The sequence below is a fragment of the Lathyrus oleraceus genome, chromosome 5 (genome assembly GCF_024323335.1).
Source record: "Lathyrus oleraceus cultivar Zhongwan6 chromosome 5, CAAS_Psat_ZW6_1.0, whole genome shotgun sequence".
NCBI classification, from domain to species: Eukaryota; Viridiplantae; Streptophyta; class Magnoliopsida; order Fabales; family Fabaceae; genus Lathyrus; species Lathyrus oleraceus.
In genome coordinates, this window is record NC_066583.1 from 914,274 (window position 1) to 935,774 (window position 21,501).

General features: G+C 39.6%; 1 non-coding gene across 1 annotated transcript; it reads left to right on the forward strand.

Moving 5' to 3' along the window:
* The first annotated feature begins 13,060 nt into the window (after window positions 1-13,060).
* On the forward strand, window positions 13,061-13,167 carry LOC127089372 (small nucleolar RNA R71). Its single transcript, XR_007790980.1, has one exon. It is a non-coding gene; the product is annotated as a small nucleolar RNA R71 (small nucleolar RNA).
* The last annotated feature ends 8,334 nt before the right edge of the window (window positions 13,168-21,501 follow it).

Here is a 21,501-nt window from a genome sequence, read left to right on the forward strand (position 1 = left end):
GTTTTAATGGCCCAATAGGCTTTATGCTCTAACTCGAATGGTAAGTGACATGATTTTCCATAAACTAGTTGGTAAGGAGTAGTTCCTATAGGGGTTTTGAAAGCGGTTCTATAGGCCCATAATGCTTCTTGAAGCTTCTGAGACCAGTCTCTCCTAGAAATAGAAACAGTTTTCTCTAGGATTTGTTTTATCTCCCTATTAGATACTTCTACTTGGCCACTAGTCTGTGGGTGGTATGGTGTTGCTACTCTATGCCTAACTCCATATTTTCTTAAAAGTTTGTCAAATATTCTCGATATAAAGTGTGATCCTCCATCGCTTATGACTAAACGTGGTGTTCCAAATCTAGGGAATATATAGTTTTTAAATAGTTTGATTACTACCCTAGTGTCGTTTGTGGGTGCAGCTATAGCTTCAATCCACTTAGACACGTAGTCTACAACTACTAAGATATACCTGTTTCCTAAGGATGGTGGAAAAGGTCCCATGAAATCTATACCCCATATGTAACACCCCGATAAAATATGATAATTATTTAAATTAAGTTTAATAGTATATTATGATGATAATATGAATGAGAGGGTATTATTTTTCAAAATAAAAGATAAACCATTCATATATATCACTATTAGTATATTTATTAATTTAATTAAATAATTGGAATATTATTGGATTATTATTATTGGAATAATAAAGTTGGAATCAGAAAATAGTCCCATTTGGTAAAAAGGTTTTACACGTGAAAACAGAGAAGAAACTGAGAAAGGGAGAAGAAGAGGCTAGGGCTCAAGAGGAGATTTCACGATTGTTGAAGGTCAAAGAAGGATTTGCCGGATTAACTCAGGTAAGGGGGGTTTATCGTCGTTTAATGGGTATTATGGGTTAACATGTAATGGGTAGTAATAAGCCATTGAATCGACTCTAATTATGATGATGAATGTTGCAAATTGTGAACTTATGGATGAATGAGATATGGGTTTATAATTGAAGAAAATTCGTAGGAATTAGATGTAATAAGGTTAGAAATTGTGAAATTGAATGAGTATGATCTGTGTTAGATAATATGAACAAATGCTGTGTAAAAATTGGACTGTGGGAGGTTGGATTTGAGAGATCACGTAGCAGAGAAAAACCCATAGCAGATCTGGAATTTTGGTTTCTGGCCATACGCGTATGACACTAGGCAATACGCGTATGAGATGTGGCCATACGCGTATGACACTAGGCAATACGCGTATGAGATGGCCTGGAGGGGAGGAGACTGGTGCTGATACGCGCCATACGCGTGTACTTACGCGTAGCCTGTGAGTGGTACGCGTATGGGGTGAGGCCATACGCGTATGAATGAAGAAGATGATGTTTTAAACGTAATTTTGTCTCTGTTGGTACGCGTATGGGAGAAGTGGTACGCGTAGCATACGCGTATGAGACAGGCCATACGCGTATGGGCTTGGCTAGGAAATGTGCCATACACGTATGGGCATGAGGCATACGCGTATGGGCAGAAGTTTGAGTTCTTTTGAGCTGTTGTTGTGCAGTTTTGGTCGTTTCAGCTGAATGATGTAATTTAGCTGATGTATGATATAGTAGGGATCATTTCCCGTTGTTTTGGGCAGTACAGGTATTAGTAGAGTGTGCTAATACTGTGATTTATTATTTGGCATGACATGATATGATTTTGTGATAAATATGCTGATGATGTATGATGGTATGCATAATGCTGTGAATATATCTATTATGTATGCGATTGTGGATGGACTGTTTATGGCTTAGAGTGTGAGCATATGTCCATTGTGGATTGTTGTTGATGTTTGCATGCTAGGTGATTTAGCGTGCATAGCATGACCTTTATGGTGGTAGCTAATTCCCATGGTGAGGAATTAGTGAGTGAGTCACTAGGTCTCAAATGAGTGGGACTAGTGAGCTTGGTAGCCGTATCTGGGTTTGATCGGTGAGGTTGAACTATGTGTTCACGAATAGTCGGTACCGCATGCATGGAGTCTCATTTCATAATGTATGTATGGCGTATAATATGAATGGATGTATTCCAATATTATACGTGTGTTTTGTGTTTGTGTTGAGTATAATTATGAGTTGATGTTGCCGTTGCTGAATGTGTGATATGATTAGGGTGATGAATGTGTTAATTTACTTAACATTACATGATATTTTATAATGCTTATTATATCGATTGAGGAACTCACCCTTACAACTATGTTTCAGGTAACGAGCAGTGATTGAGTAGACGCTAGTGCTTGCAGTCTAGTGTAGTTCCTTAGTGGGTCATGCTCTGGTATATGTAACATCGGGACGGGATGTTTTACTTTATTTTTCCTTTTTGGTTGTTGAACAATTTTACATGTAATGTGTTACATGGTTTGCATGTTGTTAGTTTCTATCCGCTGCGAATTGTGCAATGTTTTATTTTGACTAATAAATGAGCATGACAGGTTATTTTGGTGAATGGTGTGAAGTGTCAAGTGTGACACCCTGAAATTGCATATCTACTCTGATTCATATTTTGTTGTAATTAAATAATTATTGAGGTATTTTAGAAGGGTGTTACATTAGTGGTATCAGAGCATAGTCGGTCGAGTCGAGTCGTAATTATTCTGTTTCCCTGTATGTGATAGGTGTTGTGTAACCCTATCAGTACTTATTGTTTTAGCTTGTTGGATTAACTCAGAATAGAGATGGCTGGAAGAGGTAGAGACGATGCTGCGATTGCTGAGGCTCTGGGTATGCTAGCTGGAGTACTTGGAGGGAATCTGAATGTTGTGGGACTGGGAGCTGCTCGTCAACTGAGTGAGTTCCAGAGGAACAATCCTCCAATGTTCAAGGGGGCATACGATCCAGATGGTGCTCAGAAGTGGTTGAAGGAGATCGAGAGGATCTTCCGAGTGACTGAGTGTGCCGATAACCAGAAGGTCAGGTTCGGTACGCATATGCTGTCAGAGGAAGCAGATGATTGGTGGGTTGCTGCCCGCACTGAGTTGGAAGCTGCTGGGAGTGCTGAGATCACTTGGGCGGTGTTCAGAGAGAGATTCCTGAGGAAGTACTTTCCAGAGGATGTCAGAGGAAAGAAAGAGATAGAGTTCTTAGAATTGAAGCAGGGCAACCGGTCTGTTACTGAGTATGCTGCTAAGTTCACAGAGCTGTCGAAGTATTACACTCCCTATGATGAGGCTACTGGGGAATTTTCAAAATGTGTGAAGTTTGAGAACGGGTTACGTCCCGAGATCAAGCAGGCTATTGGGTATCAGCGGATTAGAGTGTTTTCTGACTTGGTTGACTGTTGCAGGATTTTTGAACAGGATACCAAGGCCAGAGCAGAGAGCTATCAGCAGAGGGTTGATAGGAAAGGCAAGAATCTGAATGATCGTGGGAAACCGTATGCAGCTGGCAAAGGTTTCCTGAGACAGAGTGGGATGAAGAGACCTAGTGGGGGAGACTCCAGTGCCCCTGCTAAGTGTTACATATGTGGTCAGGCTGGACATCGTATCCATGAGTGTACCAGTACTGAGAAGAAGTGTTTCAAGTGTGGAAAAGGTGGTCACTTGGCTGCAGAGTGCCGGTTGAAGACTATGACTTGTTTCAACTGTGGAGAGGTGGGTCATATCAGTCCACAGTGTCCTAAGCCGAAGAAAGAGAACCAGTCGGGAGGCAAGGTCTTTGCTTTATCGGGTTCTGAGACTTCTGCAGATGATCGTTTGATCCGAGGTACGTGTTATATTAATGGCTTTCCTCTTGTAGCTATTATTGACACAGGTGCGACTCATTCCTTTATATCTTTGGATTGTGCTGTGAAACTTAAATTAGAGATATCTGAGATGCATGGGAGTATGGTGATTGATACTCCTGCGAAGGGTTCAGTGACTACTACTTCAGTTTGTTTAAATTGCCCTTTGAGTATTTTTGGTAGAGACTTTGGGATGGACCTCGTGTGTCTTCCAATAGTGCAGATTGATGTTATCCTGGGTATGAACTGGTTGGTGTTTAACCGAGTTTATATCAACTGTTTTGATAAGACTGTGATCTTTCCTGAGATTGAGGAAGGAAAGAGTTTGTTTCTATCAGCGAGGCAGGTGAATGAGGCAGTAGCAGATGGGGCAGAGTTGTTTATGCTGTTAGCGACTTTGGAGGCTAAAGATAAACTGGTGATTTGCGATCTAGCCGTGGTGTGTGATTTTCCTGATGTGTTTCCTGAAGAAGTGAATGAATTACCGCCAGAGCGTGAAGTTGAGTTCTCGATTGATTTGGTACCTGGTACTAGGCCGATATCGATGGCTCCGTACCGTATGTCTGCTGTTGAGTTAACTGAATTGAAGAGCTAGCTGGAAGATCTGTTGGATAAGAAATTTATTCGTCCGAGTGTGTCACCGTGGGGCGCACCAGTGTTATTGGTTAAGAAGAAAGAAGGTACTATGAGGTTGTGTGTGGACTACAGGCAACTGAATAAAGTGACGATCAAGAATCGGTATCCTTTGCCGAGGATTGATGATTTGATGGATCAGTTGGTTGGTGCGAGTGTGTTCAGCAAAATAGATTTGAGATCGGGGTATCATCAGATACGTGTGAAAACTGAGGATATTCAGAAGACTGCTTTCAGAACAAGGTATGGACATTATGAGTATTCTGTAATGCCTTTTGGTGTGACTAATGCGCCTGGGGTATTTATGGAGTATATGAATAGGATTTTCCATCCGTACCTAGACAAGTTTGTTGTGGTGTTTATTGACGATATTTTGGTGTATTCGAAATCTGAGGAAGAGCATGCTGAACATTTGAGAGTGGTTTTAGGAGTTCTACGAGAAAAGAAGTTGTTTGCTAAACTGTCCAAGTGTGAATTTTGGTTAGAAGAGGTTAGTTTTCTTGGTCATGTGGTTTCAAGAGGTGGTGTTGCTGTTGATCCTTCTAAGATAGAAGCGGTATCTAAGTGGGAAGCTCCGAAGTCAGTTTCTGAGATAAGGAGTTTTCTTGGACTTGCAGGTTATTATAGGAAATTCATTGAGGGATTTTCTAAGTTGGCGTTACCGTTGACGATGTTGACTAGAAAGGGGCAAGCGTTTGTTTGGGACTCAAAATGTGCAGAAGGTTTCCAAGAGTTAAAGAGAAGGTTAACTACTGCTCCTATTCTGATATTACCAAGTCCGTCGGAACCATTTGAGGTTTACTGTGATGCTTCATTGTTGGGTTTGGGTGGTGTTTTGATGCAGAATAAGCAGGTTGTCGCTTATGCTTCGAGACAACTGAAGGTTCATGAGAGGAACTATCCGACACACGATTTAGAGTTGGCAGCTGTGGTATTTGTTCTGAAGTTATGGAGGCATTACTTGTACGGGTCAAGATTTGAGGTTTTCAGTGACCATAAAAGTTTAAAGTATTTGTTTGATCAGAAAGAGCTGAATATGAGACAGAGGAGATGGTTAGAGTTTCTGAAGGATTATGACTTTGGTTTGAATTACCATCCGGGTAAAGCAAACGTAGTAGCTGATGCATTGAGTCGGAAATCATTGCATATGTCTATGTTAATGGTTAAGGAATTGGATTTAATTGAGCAGTTTAGAGACTTGAGTTTGGTGTGTGAGAGTACTCACAATAGTGTTAAATTGGGAATGTTGAAGTTAACGAGTGGTATTCTGGATGAGATTAGAGAGGGTCAGAAATCCGATGTGCTTTTGGTTGATAAGTTGACTCTAGTGAATCAAGGTCAAGGTGGTGAATTCAGAGTTGATGAGAATGGTGTTTTGAAATTTGGTAATCGGGTGTGTATTCCGGATGTTACCGAACTTAAGAAGAGTATTCTTGAGGAAGGACATCGTAGTGGCCTGAGTATTCATCCTGGGGCTACGAAGATGTATCATGATTTGAAAAAGTTATTTTGGTGGCCGGGAATGAAAAGAGAAATTGCGAGTTTTGTTTATTCTTGTTTGACTTGTCAGAAGTCAAAGATTGAGCATCAGAAGCCGTCTGGGCTAATGCAACCATTGGCTATTCCAGAGTGGAAGTGGGATAGTATCAGTATGGATTTTGTTTCTGGTTTACCGAGGACAATTAAGAATTTTGAAGCTATTTGGGTGATTGTTGACAGATTGACAAAATCGGCTCATTTCATTCCGATCAGAATGGATTATCCGTTAGAGAGATTAGCTGAGTTGTATATTGAGAAAATTGTAAGTTTGCATGGTATTCCGTCGAGTATTGTTTCGGACAGAGATCCTAGATTTACATCGAAGTTCTGGGAAGGTTTGCAGAGGGCTTTGGGAACTAAGCTGAGATTGAGTTCTGCATATCATCCGCAGACTGATGGTCAGACTGAGAGGACGATTCAGTCACTGGAGGATCTTTTGAGGGCTTGTGTTTTGGAAAAGGGAGGTGCTTGGGATTGTTATTTACCTTTGATTGAGTTTACCTACAACAATAGTTTTCATTCGAGCATTGGTATGGCACCGTTTGAAGCTTTGTATGGTAGGAGATGTCGGACACCTTTATGTTGGTATGAGTCCGGTGAGAGTGCTGTGGTTGGACCGGAGATTGTTCAACAAACTACGGAAAAGATTAAGATGATTCAGGAGAAGATGAGGATTGCTCAGAGTCGTCAGAAGAGTTATCACGACAAGAGGAGGAAGTCACTTGAGTTTCAAGAGGGAGATCATGTGTTTCTTCGTGTTACTCCGATAACTGGGGTTGGTCGAGCTTTGAAGTCGAAGAAGTTGACACCTCGATTTATTGGTCCTTATCAGATTTTGGAAAGGATAGGGGAGGTAGCCTATCGTATCGCTTTACCGCCGTCACTTGCGAATTTGCATGAGGTTTTTCATGTGTCTCAGTTGAGGAGGTACATTCCTGATCCGTCGCATGTGGTCCAAGTAGATGATGTACAGGTGAGAGATAACCTGACTGTTGAGACATCACCTATGAGGATCGAGGATCGAGAGTTGAAGCAGTTGCGGGGTAAAGAGATTGCTTTGGTAAAGGTAGCTTGGGGAGGACCAGCAGGTGGCAATCTGACTTGGGAACTTGAGAGTCAGATGAAGGAGTCTTATCCAGAGTTATTCGCTTGAGGTATGTTTTCGAGGGCGAAAACTCTTCTAGTGGGGGAGAGTTGTAACACCCCGATAAAATATGATAATTATTTAAATTAAGTTTAATAGTATATTATGATGATAATATGAATGAGAGGGTATTATTTTTCAAAATAAAAGATAAACCATTCATATATATCATTATTAGTATATTTATTAATTTAATTAAATAATTGGAATATTATTGGATTATTATTATTGGAATAATAAAGTTGGAATCAGAAAAGAGTCCCATTTGGTAAAAAGGTTTTACACGTGAAAACAGAGAAGAAACTGAGAAAGGGAGAAGAAGAGGCTAGGGCTCAAGAGGAGATTTCACGATTGTTGAAGGTCAAAGAAGGATTTGCCAGATTAACTCAGGTAAGGGGGGTTTATCGTTGTTTAATGGGTATTATGGGTTAACATGTAATGGGTAGTAATAAGCCATTGAATCGACTCTAATTATGATGATGAATGTTGCAAATTGTGAACTTATGGATGAATGAGATATGGGTTTATAATTGAAGAAAATTCGTAGGAATTAGATGTAATAAGGTTAGAAATTATGAAATTGAATGAGTATGATCTGTGTTAGATAATATGAACGAATGTTGTGTAAAAATTGGACTGTGGGAGGTTGGATTTGAGAGATCACGTAGCAGAGAAAAACCCATAGCAGATCTGGAATTTTGGTTTCTGGCCATACGCGTATGACACTAGGCAATACGCGTATGAGATGTGGCCATACGCGTATGACACTAGGCAATACGCGTATGAGATGGCCTGGAGGGGAGGAGACTGGTGCTGATACGCGCCATACGCGTGTACTTACGCGTAGCCTGTGAGTGGTACGCGTATGGGGTGAGGCCATACGCGTATGAATGAAGAAGATGATGTTTTAAACGTAATTTTGTCTCTGTTGGTACGCGTATGGGAGAAGTGGTACGCGTAGCATACGCGTATGAGACAGGCCATACGCGTATGGGCTTGGCTAGGAAATGTGCCATACGCGTATGGGCATGAGGCATACGCGTATGGGCAGAAGTTTGAGTTCTTTTGAGCTGTTGTTGTGCAGTTTTGGTCGTTTCAGCTGAATGATGTAATTTAGCTGATGTATGATATAGTAGGGATCATTTCCCGTTGTTTTGGGCAGTACAGGTATTAGTAGAGTGTGCTAATACTGTGATTTATTATTTGGCATAACATGATATGATTCTGTGATAAATATGCTGATGATGTATGATGGTATGCATAATGCTGTGAATATATCTATTATGTATGCGATTGTGGATGGACTGTTTATGGCTTAGAGTGTGAGCATATGTCCATTGTGGATTGTTGTTGATGTTTGCATGCTAGGTGATTTAGCGTGCATAGCATGGCCTTTATGGTGGTAGCTAATTCCCATGGTGAGGAATTAGTGAGTGAGTCACTAGGTCTCAAATGAGTGGGACTAGTGAGCTTGGTAGCCGTATCTGGGTTTGATCGGTGAGGTTGAACTATGTGTTCACGAATAGTCGGTACCGCATGCATGGAGTCTCATTTCATAATGTATGTATGGCGTATAATATGAATGGATGTATTCCAATATTATACGTGTGTTTTGTGTTTGTGTTGAGTATAATTATGAGTTGATGTTGCCGTTGCTGAATGTGTGATATGATTAGGGTGATGAATGTGTTAATTTACTTAACATTACATGATATTTTATAATGCTTATTATATCGATTGAGGAACTCACCCTTACAACTATGTTTCAGGTAACGAGCAGTGATTGAGTAGACGCTAGTGCTTGCAGTCTAGTGTAGTTCCTTAGTGGGTCATGCTCTGGTATATGTAACATCGGGACGGGATGTTTTACTTTATTTTTCCTTTTTGGTTGTTGAACAATTTTACATGTAATGTATTACATGGTTTGCATGTTGTTAGTTTCTATCCGCTGCGAATTGTGCAATGTTTTATTTTGACTAATAAATGAGCATGACAGGTTATTTTGGTGAATGGTGTGAAGTGTCAAGTGTGACACCCTGAAATTGCATATCTACTCTGATTCATATTTTGTTGTAATTAAATAATTATTGGGGTATTTTAGAAGGGTGTTACACCATACGTCAAAGAGTTCTACTTCCTGAATGTTTCTTAAGGGCATTTCATCACGTCTTGAAATGTTTCCAGTGCGTTGGCATCTATCACATTTGACAATGAAAGCATAGACATCACGCCACATGGTAGGCTAGAATAGGCCAGCTTGAAGAATCTTGGCGTATGTCTTAGAGGTGCTCGCATGTCCACCATAAGGTGCAGAATGACAATGCTCGATAATACTATTTACCTCTTCTTCTGGGACGCAACGGCGAAAAATGCCATCTTTACCCCTTTTGAAGAGGAGCGGTTCGTCCCAATAGAAGTTTCTCACATCGTGGAAGAATTTCTTCTTGCGGTGGTAGTCAAGATCAGGTGGTACTATATCAGCAGCTAGGTAATTAACGAAATCTGCATACCAGGGTACGTTATTTATTGCTAAGGAATTTTGGGAATGCTCATAAGGATCTAGGTTATTATCTTCAATGGTTTCTACTCTAGCGATCAGTCTATCATAGGCGAAATAATCATTTATGGGTATGAGTTCAGGTTTTAGATGTTCTAGCCTAGAAAGGTGATCGACTACTACATTTTCAATGCCTTTTTTATCTCTTATATCTAAATCAAACTCTTGGAGTAATAGAATCCATCGAAGTAACCTGGGCTTGGCATCTTTTTTACTTAATAGGTAATGAATGGCAGCATGATCGGTGTAAACAATAATTTTTGCTCCTACTAGATAAGATCTAAATTTGTCTATAGCGAAAACTACAGCGAGTAATTCTTTTTCAGTTGTTGCATAATTAAGTTGGGCAGCATCTAGGGTTCTACTGGCATAATAAATGGCATGTAATTTTTTATCTTTCCTTTGTCCTAGAACGGCTCCAACTGCATAATCACTAGCATCGCACATTATCTCAAAAGGTTCCGACCAATCGGGCGGTTTCATAATGGGTGCTGAGATTAGTGCTTGCTTTAAAAGATTAAATGCGTCATTACATTTTTCATCGAAAATGAATTCAGCATCTTCCATTAAAAGTCCGGTTAACGGTTTAGTTATTTTGGAGAAGTCCTTGATAAATCGTCGGTAGAATCCAGCGTGTCCAAGAAAGCTTCGGACTTCTCTGATGGTTTTTGGGGGTTTTAGGTTTTCTATAACTTCTATTTTGGCTTTATCTACCTCTATACCTTTTTCGGAAACTATATGTCCTAAAACTATTCCTTCGGTTACCATGAAATGACATTTTTCCCAATTTAGCACGAGGTTTACCTCCACGCATCTCTCTAGGATTTTCTCAAGGTTGGCAAGGCAATCGTGGAAATCAAATCCGCAAACCGAGAAATCGTCCATAAACACTTCCATGATACCATCTAGGTAATCTGCAAAGATTGACATCATGCAGCGTTGGAAAGTAGCTGGAGCATTACAGAGGCCGAAAGGCATTCGTCTGTAGGCAAAAGTTCCATAAGGGCATGTAAAGGTAGTTTTTTCTTGATCTTCGGGGTGAATAGGTATTTGGAAGAATCCAGAGTATCCATCTAAATAACAAAAGTAAGAGTGTCTGGCTAGACGTTCCAACATCTGGTCTATAAACGGTAACGGGAAGTGATCCTTCCTAGTTGCTTTATTTAATTTTCTATAATCTATACACATCCGCCATCCTCCTTCTAAACGTTTTGCTACATGTTCGCCTTTATCGTTTTGCACGACTGTGATGCCTCCCTTTTTAGGTACTACATGCACAGGGCTCACCCACTTACTATCAGAGATCTGGTAGATTATACCTGCCTCAAGCAACTTAAGAACTTCCTTCTTAACAACATCACTCATTATAGGGTTTATTCATCTCTGATGTTCCCTAGAGGGTTTTGAATCTTCTTCGAGCGAAATCCGATGCATGCATACGGATGGGCTTATACCTTTCAGGTCAGAGATATTATATCCTAAGGCTGAGGGATATCTTCGTAAAACGTCTAAAAGTTGGTTCGTTTCCTCTTGGCTCAAGGTAGCACTGACTATAACTGGACGGTTCATCTTTTCATCGAGGAACTCATATCTCAGGTTCTTAGGCAGTTCCTTAAGTTCTAAGGTTGGTTTCTTAGGGCATGGCATAGGATCTGGAGTAAGGGATAAACATTCGTAAAGGTTATCATCGATGTAAGGTTCTTTAAAGTCATCATCTTCCTTTATGGGGGTTGATGGTAACTTAATTATTTCTTTTTGTTCTAATTCTCTAACACATTCATCAATGATATCTAAGGCATAACACGAGTCTCCCATCACAGGTGCCATAAGAAATTTCGAAAGTATAAATTCTATTTTCTCGTCACCTACCTCAAATGTCAACTTTCCTTTCTTGACATCTATTATGGCTCCTGCAGTCGATAAGAATGGTCTACCTAGAAGAATTGGTATATCATTGTCCTCTTTGATGTCCATGACGACAAAATCAGTAGGGATAAATAGTTGACCTATCCTAACAGGAACATCTTCTAAAATGCCTATCGGATATTTAACAGATCTATCGGCTAACTGAAGTGACATCTTAGTGGGTTGTAATTCTCCTAAGTTTAACCTCTCACAAACTGCTAAAGGCATTAAGCTCACACTAGCTCCTAAGTCTAGAAAAGCTTTTTCGATGACATGATTACCCAAAAGACAAGGAATGGAGAAATTTCCAGGATCTTTATCTTTCTTTGCTAATTTGTCCTCGGAAATAGCATTACATTCCAAAGGCTTCGGATCGTCAAGTCTACGTTTGTTGGTAAGGATGTCTTTCAGAAACTTTGCATAAGAAGGTATTTGGGTGATGGCTTCTGTGAAAGGGATTTCTACATGAAGTTTTTCTATAACTTTAATAAATTTCTGATACTATTTATTGATCTGGGTTTGTTTGAGTCTTTGGGGATATGGTATAGGTGGTTTATATGGCGGGGGCGGTACGTAAATTTTATCTTTAGGTTCTTCTCCTTTATCTCGACCTTCCTGGTTTTCAGATTCCTCTGGTTCCTTTACTTCGTCCGGGGGTTTGGTACATTCCTTAGAAGTTTCGGGTTCACTTAATCTTGGGTTTGGTGGCTCATCATAAGCGTTCCCACTTCGTAGGGTAATGGCATTGGCTTGTCCTCTCGGATTTTGTTGAGGTTGTCCAGGGAATTGTCCTCCAGGTGTAGTCTGAGGGGCTTGGTTTAAAGCTACCTGAGAGATCTGGGTTTCAAGCATCTTGGTATGAGTAACTATTTGGTCAACCTTGGTTCCTAACTGAGTAATCAATTCGTTAACATGAATGTTTTGGTTCATGAACTCCTTGTTTTGTTGGGTTTGAGCGGTGATAAAATTTTCCATAATTTTCTCAAGGCTCGGCTTTGGTGGTACAGGTTGCATAGGTTGATTTGATCTAGGGGCTTGATAACTAGGTCTCGGAGGTGCATTATTTTGGATAGGGTTATTGTTTTTATAGGAGAAGTTCGGGTGATTCCTCCATCCAGGGTTATAAGTATTCGAGTATGGGTTCCCTTGGGTGTAGTTCACTTGCTCAGAGTGGGTTTCGTTTAATAGACTGCATTCTGCGGATTGGTGTCCTTGGGTTCCACATATCTCACAATCCGACGAAACTGCGGCTACAGTATTCGGGTTTATGCACATATGCTCAACTTTAAGGGCTAATGCATCCATTTTAGCTTGCATCATGTCTATAGAGCTTAGTTCATGCACTCCTCCTTGGGCTTCTTTCTTCTCTACTGTCGCTCGTTCGACTCCCCATGATTGATGGTTTTGAGCCATATCTTCGATGAGGGCACTAGCTTCAGGATAAGGTTTGTTCATCAGAGCACCGCCTGCGGCAGCGTCGATGGTCATCTTTGTGTTATAATGAAGTCCATTATAGAAGGTTTGAATAATTAACCAATTTTCTAAGCCATGATGTGGGCATGCTCGTAACAACTCTTTGTATCTCTCCCAAGCTTCGAACATCGATTCTCCTTGGCTTTGGGTAAATCTAGTTATATGGTTTCGAAGAACGGCGGTCTTACTCGGGGGAAAATATCTAGCAAGAAAAACTCTTCTAAGGTTATCCCAAGTCGTAATGGAATTGGGTGGAAGGGAATCTAACCATGATAGAGCTTTATCTCTGAGGGAAAAAGGAAATAATCTTAAACGTATTGCCTCAGGAGAAGCTCCATTGGTTTTAAAAGTATCTGCTAATTGAAGAAATATTTTTAAATGTTGGTTTGGGTTCTCGATAGCGAGGCCCGCGAATTGTCTCTGTTGCACTAGTTGCAACAGGGATGGTTTAAGTTCAAAATTATTGGCTGGGATTATTGGGTTTACTATACTAGAACTAGGTTCTTCATTAGATGGTTGAGCGAAGTCCTTAAGAGGTCTTTGGTTTTGATCTTCGGCCACAGCTCTCTGAAAGAATAAACGTGCGCGAGCGTAACGTTCAGGTTCCGCCAGAGGGTTTACTAAGCTTAAACTTCAGGTGCTGCGAGTTCTTCGCATTGACCGGCGGGAAATAACCTAAGTCTAAACGATATAACAACAGGAAAATGAAATTTGACAAAATTGGTCCTCGGCAACGGCGCCAAAAACTTGATGCGTTGGAAAACTTGATGCGGTGTTCGCAAGTGTACGAACGCGTCAGAGTAATATAAAAGATTATCGAACCACAGAGACCAAGTGTCAATCTATCGTTATCTGTTGTTATGGTGTTTATCAGAGGCAATCGAAATAAGTGTTTTTGTAGTGTGCAATGAAAAGTAAAGTATTTAAATAGATTTAATTAATAAAGACAGGGTCGAATGTAATTCACGTAATTAATTGATAATCCAAGTACTTGCTAATAGAACTACTTATGGGCAATGTTTCCTACTTTGAAAAGAACTAATTTAACAGGAACTGTCGCTTTCGCGTATTCAGAACCGAGTTGTACTCCCTAATCAAACCCTCTTATTGTCACTTATAAAAAGGCACGCATTGCGTTAGAGTAGTAAACCTATTTTTAAGAAATATAGTATCTTGACTAAGTTGAAAAGTATTATAACCTGGATTTCTTAACCAAAAGAGGTTCTCACGAACCAGACTCTAAACTTATAAACGCGTCCGAAAATAGTTTAAAATCTCTTTTCTTCTTAATGTTAAAATCTCCTAATGAACTAAACAAAGCGCTTTCGCTGTTTTTGAAATAATTAAAAACAATTAAGTTTAAAAAGGCGTTGGACGGCTTTCGATCTTACCCAACGGAATTGAAGTGCGGGAAAACTTAAGTTGAAAGTTAAAATAGCCCTTAAGTGTTTTTACGAACAATTGTACGGATTACTGGTTTAATTACGATCCTTACATTCTAACCTTATAAATTTAGTTAGACATGATAAAGTAAAAATGCATTAAAGTAAATAAAAGTAGTGCGAGTGCGGAAAGTAAATAAAAGTAGTGCGAGTGCGGAAAGTAAATAATTTAAAGCGAGTGCGAGGAAATAAATAAAAGTAAAGCGAGTGCGGGAAATAAACAAAGTAAAGCGAGTGCGAGGAAATAAATAAAGTAAAAGCGAGTGCGGGAAATAAACAAAGTAAAGCGAGTGCGAGGAAATAAATAAAGTAAAAGCGAGTGCGGGAAATAAATAAAGTAAAAGCGAGTGCGGGAAATAAATAAAGTAAAGGCGAGTAATAAAAACCTGCTCCAATCGGAGGGATGAGTAAATTGCAATGCGGAAAAGAAAATGGCGGCAGGATTAACTTCCTTCCAAAGTGCTCCAAACTCGATTACAGACTCTATCACAGACTTAATGACACAATTGTGGTAACACTCCAATGCGAAGCGATTACCACTATAAAATACTGAATATATGCCTAAGTGAAACAAAGTTGCTTCTAAGTTTGCCTCTGCTCTAAGTTTGGATGGTTGTAAAACTGAATTCGCGTTTCTGTTTATAAGCAAATAAAAAAGGTGGAATTGACTTGGATGCCCTTCAACTTGAAAATAGAGGAAACCGTTTTCCTCTTGTGGCGCCCGCCACAAGGATATGGCGCCCGCCACAAGCACAAAGTGGGGCGCCTTAGTGGAATTGGTGGGAAAACGTGGGAGTTGATGGAAGTTTGAATTGGACACGTCATGGCTTGGACTGTGGCGCCCGCCATGGGGTAGGCCATAAGAGTAAAATGCTGATTTTTAGGGTTTTTGCCTCTTTTTTGCTCCTTTTCTCGATCGGGGCTCCGATTAAAGTAAAAACCTGAAAACAAAGGAAAACACAGTAATAACACAACAAAACGGTAATAAAATAACTAGAATGCATGTGAAATCGGAGTCGAAAATACGTAAATTTTAGTGTGATCATTTACCTCTATCGGAGAGGAGAGGGGAAATAGTCGATAAAACTCTCGGAAAAGAGACGCGCACGGGAAACGCTAAAAGAGAATAAGGAATCGGTCTCGCAACCGAGATTTGGGTTCGGAAGTCGGTTACGTAAGGGGAAGGTATTAGCACCCCTTACGTCCATGGTACTCCATGGGAACCATTTGGGTTGTTTTACATACATGTGATTTATCTATTATTGTTTTATTTTCAAAAGAATGTGTGAAAAGAAAGGGGTGTTTTTGTTTTTATAGTGCTCGCCAAGGATTGGGGCCCTTGTGCCTACGTATCACTCATTCGGGGATGAGGAATCAGAGCTCCGTAGTTCGGAGTAGAAAATGTTTGTGTGTTGGTTGATTTTACCTTTGAGAAAAGGGTTTTCAGGATGATGCCCTAAGGCACAAAAATGAGTTTGATGAATTGTATTGTTTTTACCTTGAATAAGGGTTTTATGAAAGAATGTTTGTGATTATTTTGTACTAAAGTCTATGGGCGGAGGTGATTATTCTAGAAAACAAGCCAAGCGTCTTGCGTCCAAAATAATCAGAGTAAGGGTAGGAATACTCCATTCTCACTCATTCTCCACCACTTAAGGCTCGTGGCGCACAATGATAATCGTAATTATTAGGTGTTTTGAATTTGATGATGAAAATGCCACTTGACGTTGAATCAAGGGTTTGTTTTATTTTGATTACGAAATTTGGCTTATGCAACATGAATGCAAAGTAACCAACAAGAAATTAAAGGGTCTCATTGTAAGGTAGCCCAAGAGAAAGCCTTTTGTGTGAAAAAGTGACCTAAGCTAAACAAAGGATAATGGTTTTACAAACATGTCCCCCTAAGGTGGTGCCATGATGTCATTCTTACAACATGCATCTAAGTTACGGATGAAATTCCAAGTGTTTACAAAGTATCACAAAGAGTGATGAAAAGGCCTCCAAGCAAAGGTCCTAAGATGAAATCCTCTAAGTCCAAGTTGATTAAGAGTGGAGTGAATATTTTGGTCTTTATCATTTTATCATGTTTTTGTTATTTTTGATGTATGATGACAATAAAATAAATAACAAGTAAATAAACATGCATGATGAGTTTGTACAATAATGATGATAATGAGTACTTAAATGTAAATGAACAATAAAATAAATTGCAAGGAAGTAAAGTGCAATAATATAAATGTTAGAAGTTAGTAGTTTACGGTTAATGGTTAGTAGAATAACAATAAGCAAATAGAATAACAAGTTTATGTAAAGAGAATGGTTTCACCTATGTATCAAAAGACCCAAGTATGGTTGAAATAGAGGCAATCTATCAATGCCTCAAAATATCATGAATGATCTATTGATCAACCATTAATAGGTTTGAAGTATTGAAGATTTAATCAACTCTAAACAACCATGGTCATGATCTAATAGAACTCATCAACCAAATAAATGTAACAACAAGTCAACAATAAATATTAAATGATAAAAAGAAACAATGTAAAGGAAATGGTTTCATCTATGTATCAAATGACCCAAACATGATTAAAATAGAGGCAACCTATCAATGCCTCAAAGTATCATGAAGGATCTATTGATCAATCATTAATAGGTTTGAAACATTGAAGGTTTTATCAACTCTATACAACCATAGCCATGATTTAATAGATCTCATCAACCAATAAATATAAATGATAGCAAGAAACAAAGTTTGATTGAAAATGGTGGATAAAAAGTAGTAAGTGCAAAAAATCCCCAAAAGGGTGTAAACCCAATCAAAAACACTTGTCTCAAAGTTGACTCAAACCTCTCTCAAAACACAACCCAAGGGTAAAAACTCATTTCCAAACATAAAACAAAACTAAAAAATGTCAAGGAGTTTGAGTCCAAAATATTACCAAGATTGTGGTGCCAAAACTAGGTTGTTGTTGTGTTTGAGTTTGAGAATGAAGCAAAAATATTGGAAGAAGGTGGTTATGGTTGTTGTGGTAGAAAAATGGAAGGGAAGAAAGTTGTATGTTTATGTGGTGGTGGTGAATGATTATGTAAGTGAAGGTTACAAGTTTGCTACTGTTTTTGTTGTATGGAGATGGTGGATTTTTACATGGTGGTTGGGTGGTTCCAAGAAGAAAATAGGGTTTGGGTGAGTTAGGGTTTAGGTTGAAAAGTGGGAGCTTGAATGTGATTTGGACAGAGGTTTTGTGGCTTTCAAGCTTGAAAAATGAGTGGGGATAGTGCTCTATTTATAGGGGAAGCAAAGGGGTTGAAGTGGGTGGACCAAAGGGTCCTCTGTGTAAAAAACATAGCTATTTCTGCTGTTTGTGCAGGTGTAATCGGTTACCCTGATTATGGTAATCGGTTACACAGTCCTAAAATGGCCAAAAAATCAGTTTTTGGTTTGGGTAATCGGTTACCCTGATTAGGGTAACCGGTTACCCAATTTTTTTTTATTTTTTTTTTACAAATAATGAATGTATGCATGTGTAGCAGGGTCATGGAGCAGATGAAAATTGTATCGGGGTAAGGTGAATTTTGGGGTATGACAACTGCCCCTATTTAATCTTCTCGAACCTAAATGTTTAGATAGCAACGACTTCCATACATCCAAGGTAAGAGAAGATTCAATAAATAAAAATATCCAAAAATTCACCCTACTGGGAATGAAATGAATGTGATATGAAGTGATGGGTATTTGTGAAGGTTGTTCATGGGATGGAAAATAAATTTGAAATGAAATCATTTGTTGAGGATAGTTTATGGTATTATGTGAGGAGGACATGGGTCAATTGTATGATGGTTATGTCATGATGTGTATGATATGCAATGTATGTTATGGTGTGTAACATAAGTATCTCTTCAACTTGAAAATAAAGAGAAAAGCTTCATGACAAAAGGTCAAGAAGAAAGATGAGAAGGAATATGACTTCGTTGGGGATAAGTTTCTTATGTAAAAGATAGTGAAAATCCTTAACAACGGCTGAGAAGATTTTAGTTCAGTGACGCTTCCTAGCAACAGCTGGAATACCTGAAATCTAAAGGTGTAGATCCCTAGCAACGACTAGGGAGGTTTTAGTTCAGTGACGCTTCCTAGCAATGGCTGGAATACCAGAAATCTAAAGATGTAGATCCCTAGCAACGACTAGGGAGGTTTTAGTTCAGTGACGCTTCCTAGCAATGGTTGGAATACCTGAAATCTAAAGATACAGATCCCTAGCAATGACTAGGGAGGTTTTAGTTCAGTGACGCTTCCTAGCAAAGGCTGGAATACCTGAAATCTAAAGGTGCAGATCCCTAGCAACGACTAGGGAGGTTTTAGTTTAGTAACGCTTCCTAGCAATGGCTGGAATACCTGAAATCTAAAGGTGCAGATCCCTAGCAACGACTAGGGAGGTTTTAGTACAGTGACGCTTCCTAGCAATGGCTGGAATACCTGAAATCTAATGTAGATCCCTAGCAACGACTAGGGAGGTTTTAGTTCAGTGACGCTTCCTAGCAATGGTTGGAATACCTGAAATCTAAAGGTGTAGATCCCTAGCAACGACTGGGGAGGTTTTAGTTCAGTGACGCTTCCTAGCAATAGCTGGAATACCTGAAATCTAAAGATATAAATCCCTAACAATGGTTGGGGAGATTTGAATTTTGAAAGTGTCAATCCCTAGCAACGGCTGGGAAGGTTTGAATTTGAAAAGTATCAATCCCTAGCAACGGCTAGGAACGTTCGAGTTTGAAAAGTGTCAATCCCTAGCAACGGATGTGAAGGTTTGATTTTTGAAAGTGTGTAAAAGGCACAGGAGTACTTGCAAAAGGCAGGTGAATAGATATGGTGGTTATCATACACAAGGTAGAGGAAAATTTACGGTAGGCACGAAAAACTCATTATATCCCTCAGGCACAACGGCGGGGATGAAATTTTCGAAATATGGCTACCACTTGGGACTTGCCAAACCTACATCAGGTGTTTTAAGACAAACGATAAGAGAATAGGTCAATCGTCCAATATCTCATTTTTGCTTAACATGCAAAGTTGATAAAGGTAAACTCTCTCGTGCAAAAGGCAACAAGGAGGCTTGCAAAAAGGCAAAACAGGGTTTTCCCTTGCAAAAAGTAGAGGGGTCTCGCAAAAGGCGAGGTACTGGCAAAAGGCCAACAATATTTGCAAAAGGCAAATAAAAAGAGATACTTTGGGGAAATCTGTTAGGGGTTGTTCACGGGGATCCTTGCACTTTCGAGAAAGGCTTGAACCCAACTTATGCTAAACATACTTGCCCCAATATGAAGAGTATGTTATGATGCAATGTTATGCATGTAAAATGTCAATGTATGCAGAAAGTCGGTGTATGCTCGGGCTGCCGGGGTATGCAAATGCATGGTCTATGGATTGTGCCAAGTATGGTTGGGCTTTAGTGGGACTTTCCGTTTCGGCGGGAAAAATTATGCATGAAGTGATGCATGCAATGCATGTGGGACTGCAATTGAGTATTTGGATTTTTGTAGGGATTTTTGTCTCCAATGAGAGATCATTATCAAAAGGTTGATGGAAAAGGGTGTCGTCATCAAAGGGTTGGTGGAAAAGGGTGTCATCATCAAAGGGTTGATGGAAAAGGGTGTCGTCATCAAAGGGTTGATGGAAAAGGGTGGTCGTCATCAAAGGGTTGATGGAAAAGAGTTTGCCATCGTCAAAGGGTTGACGGAAAGGTAATTTGTCTTCTTCAAAGGGTTGGCGGAAAGGTAATTTGTCTTCGTCAAAGGGTTGACGGAAAGAAACTGTTGTAAAATGTCGTCATCAGAGGGCTGATGGAAAAAAGTTTGTCATCGTCAAAGGGTTGACGGAAAGGTAATTTGTCTTCGTCAAAGGGTTGACGGAAAAAAGTTTGTCATCGTCAAAGGGTTGACGGAAAATAATTTGTCTTCATCAAAGGGTTGACGGAAAGGTAATTTGTCTTCGTCAAAGGGTTGACGGAAAAAAGTTTGTCATCGTCAAAGGGTTGACGGAAAAGAATTTGTCTTCGCCAAAGGGTTGACGGAAAGAAACTGTTGTAAAATGTCGTCATCAAAGGGTTGATGGAAAAAAGTTTGTCATCGTCAAAGGGTTGACGGAAAGGTAATTTGTCTTCGTCAAAGGGTTGAAAGAAAAAAGTTTGTCATCGTCAAAGGGTTGACAGAAAAGAATTTGTCTTTGTCAAAGGGTTGACGAAAAGGTAATTTGTCTTCGTCAAAGGGTTAAAGGAAAAAAGTTTGTCATCGTCAAAGGGTTGACGGAAAAGAAATTGTCTTCGTCAAAGGGTTGACGGAAAGAAACTGTTGTAAAATGTCGTCATCAGATGGCTGATGGAAAAAAAGTTTGTCATCGTCAAAGGGTTGACAGAAAGGTAATTTATTTTCGTCAAAGGGTTGACGGAAAAGTAATTTGTCTTCGTCAAAGGGTTGACGGAAAGGTAATTTGTCTTCGTCAAAGGGTTGACGGAAAGGTAATTTGTCTTCGTCAAAGGGTTGATGGAAAGGTAATTTTTCTTCGTAAAAGGGTTGACGGAAAAGTAATTTGTCTTCGTCAAAGGGTTGACGGAAAAGAGTTTGTCATCGTCAAAGGGTTGACGGAAAGGTAATTTGTCTTCGTCAAAGGGTTGACAGAAAGGTAATTTGTCTTCGTCAAAGGGTTGACGGAAAGGTAATTTGTCTTCGTCAAAGGGTTGACGGAAAGAAACTGTTGTAAAATGTCGTCATCAGAGGGATGATGGAAAAAAGCTTGTCATCGTCAAAGGGTTGACGGAAAAGGTATTAAGGCAGGTTATGTCCTTATCAAAGGGTTGATGGGAAGGATTATGTTATGTATGCATATGGTGCATGTTAATGAGAACTTCTCATTTTTGTGAGAGAGCTTTTTTGATATGCAACTTCCTTATTTTGGAAGAAGGTCATGTGTGTTTATTGTATGCAGTGCATGTGGTAATGCAAGATGAATGTTGATTGTCTTTGGATTTATCTCCCTTTTGGGAGGTGAGACTTTCTGGGTACCAATGTTGATTGGAAT